Below are 2759 nucleotides of genomic sequence, written 5' to 3'. Positions count from 1 at the left end.
GCTAAATAAACCTTTACTTCCTTAATTCTGGGTGCCAGGTATTTTGTCCCAGCAACAAGAGAAAAGTAACTGAGACACCAATCTTAACAGAAAATGAAAGAAAATAATAAACAAGTGAAATTAAAATATTCAATGAAAAAGGTGAAATAACAATGGACTACACAGAAATCCAAAAGTTCATTAGCAACCACTTTAAGAAATTATACTTTACTAAATTGGAGGATTCAGAAGAAAGGAATAGATTCCTGATACATAAGAACTACCCAAGCTGAACCAAGAAGATATAAAAATCCTGAATAACCCAATATCAGGCAATGAAACTGAAATAATAAAGACAACTCCCATGTTCTAATGAATTTACTGTCAAATTCTATAAGAACTTTAGAGAAGATCTAGTGGCAAAACTCTTCAAACTCCTTAATGAAACCACAAGGTAAGGTGTGTTCCCAGAGTCATTCTTGGAAGCTAGCACTACCTTGAATCCAAAACCAATAATAAATTCATCAAGAAAGAAATTAGGAAGGGCCGGCCAGTAGCTCAGCTGATTAAAACACTTGCAAGCAGGCACAGGGGCCAGGGGTTCAATCCCTAGGCCTGCCATGCCGGCCCTGCCCCTGGGGCACTGAGATGGCAATTGAGACGGGGCATGGTGGTCTGCGCCTGTAATTCCAGCTCTTGGGAGGCTGTAAACAGGAGGATCACTATGAGTCCGATCTAGTAATGAGAGCCTGAACACCCTGCAGACCCTTCTCTAAAATTAAAAAAAAAAATAGAAATTAGGGAAGAAATACCTTTTACAATACCACCAAGAAGAATTAAACACTTACAAGTTCACCTAACCAAGGAAGTTAAAGTCCTCTACAATGAAAACTATGTAATTGTGAAAATGAAATCAAAGAAGATATCAGAAAATGGAACAATATTTCTGTCCTTGGGTAATATGTAGAGCCAACATATCAAAATGATCATACTTTTCAAACTAATATACAGCTTTAATGCAATCTCAAGAACAGCATTCCTCACAGAACTAGCAAAAACAATCATAAAATGTATACAGACCCAGAATCCAAGATATCAAAGTAGTCTTGGGCAAGAAGAGCAAAACAGGAGGCATCACAACCCCAGACTTCAAAGTTATATTGCAAAGCTACAGTGCTACAACAGCACAGTTTTGGCGCAGAGCAGACACTTGGATCCACGGAACAGGACAGAGGATGCTGAACGAATTCCAGGCACATTTAACGACCTGATCTTTAACAAAGCCAAAACTTTACACTGGAGGAAAGGTAGCCTCTTTAACAAATGGTGCTACTGGAAGCTGCGATTGCAACTGGAAATCCACATGGACAAAATTGAATTTAGACCCGTCTATCTCACCATGCACTAAATCAAAATCAAAGTAGATCAAAGATTTAAATATCAAAACTGAAACATTTAATCTATGGGAAGATAAAATAGGCAATGCTCTTGAAGACAAAGACTTAGATAGGCAAGGACTTTCTGAACAGAAATCATTTGTACAAAAAATAATACCAAGAATCAACAAATGGGATGAAGGATATTAAAAGGCTTTTGCACACAAAAGGAAACACCCAACAAAGCAAAGAGACAAACTACAGAATTGCAAAAATTTTTGCAAGCTATTCAACAGAGGATTAATATCTAGACTACATAAAGAACTCAAGAAATTAGAGCCCCCAAATTTATTATTTATTTATTTATTTTTGTGGCCAGCTCAGCCCACCCTGGGGGTGGGGCTGACATGGCATGTGCTGCCAGGGATCAGATTGCGGTCCCTGTACTTTTGCCTAACTTTGCCTAAGCAGGCGCTTTAGACCCCTGAGCTATCTCCCTGGCCCAGAGTCCCCCAATTTAAAGATTCATTCAAAAATTGACAACTGAAATAAATAGAAGTATAAATGGCCAGTAAACGGGTGAAAACTGTTCAAAATCACTGGTCATTACAAAAATGTAAATTAAAACAACACTTTGATTCCATCTTACTCCAGAAAGAGTGGCTATCATCAAGAAATCAAATAACAAATTCTGCTGAAGCTGCAGAGGAAAAGAACCGTTCTACGCTGCAGGTGGAAATGTAGTCTAACCACCATGGAAATCAGTACGGAAATTCCTCAAAAAACTAAAACTAGAAATTCCATTTGATTCAATTATTCCTCTTCTAAGTATCTTTCTAAAAAAGTTAAAGACCTCATATTACACTGATACATGTGTACCTATGTTCATAGCAGCGCAATTAATAGGTAACAGAAAATGGAGAGATAGATATTTTTCACAGAGGAAGGAGACCAAGAGATGGAGAGAAAAGGGAGAAAGGGGAGGGAAGAGAGATAACTACCAGGAGTTAAGATGTGTTATGTACACGTACTAACTCCACACATTGAATGTAAACATTGTGTGTTGCAAATGTGTACAAAAAAGAAGAAATGAGTATGACAGCTTTGATTTTAAAAACTTTGCAGATATTACAGTATAACCCAAAAGTCATTTGTTCAGCTTCTAAAACCTACATTCTTATCATTGACCTGTTTTATTAGAATAAACATTTCACCTTGCCAGGCCTGCAGGTTGGCCTTACGGGAAGAGTGTTGCTCAATCTGGATGCCGGATGAGCAAGGTATTCTCAGAAAGTCACTGAGGACAGGGCTGCTGTCTACAAACTGAGACAACTTTCCTAAAGGACTTGAAAAATTGTCTCTGTCTGTCTGTCTGTCTGTCTGTCTGTCTTTCTCTCTCTCTCT

This window comes from Octodon degus, unplaced genomic scaffold, assembly GCF_000260255.1.
Source record: "Octodon degus isolate 3935 unplaced genomic scaffold, OctDeg1.0 scaffold00087, whole genome shotgun sequence".
NCBI classification, from domain to species: domain Eukaryota; kingdom Metazoa; phylum Chordata; class Mammalia; order Rodentia; family Octodontidae; genus Octodon; species Octodon degus.
This window is presented reverse-complemented; position numbering follows the sequence as displayed.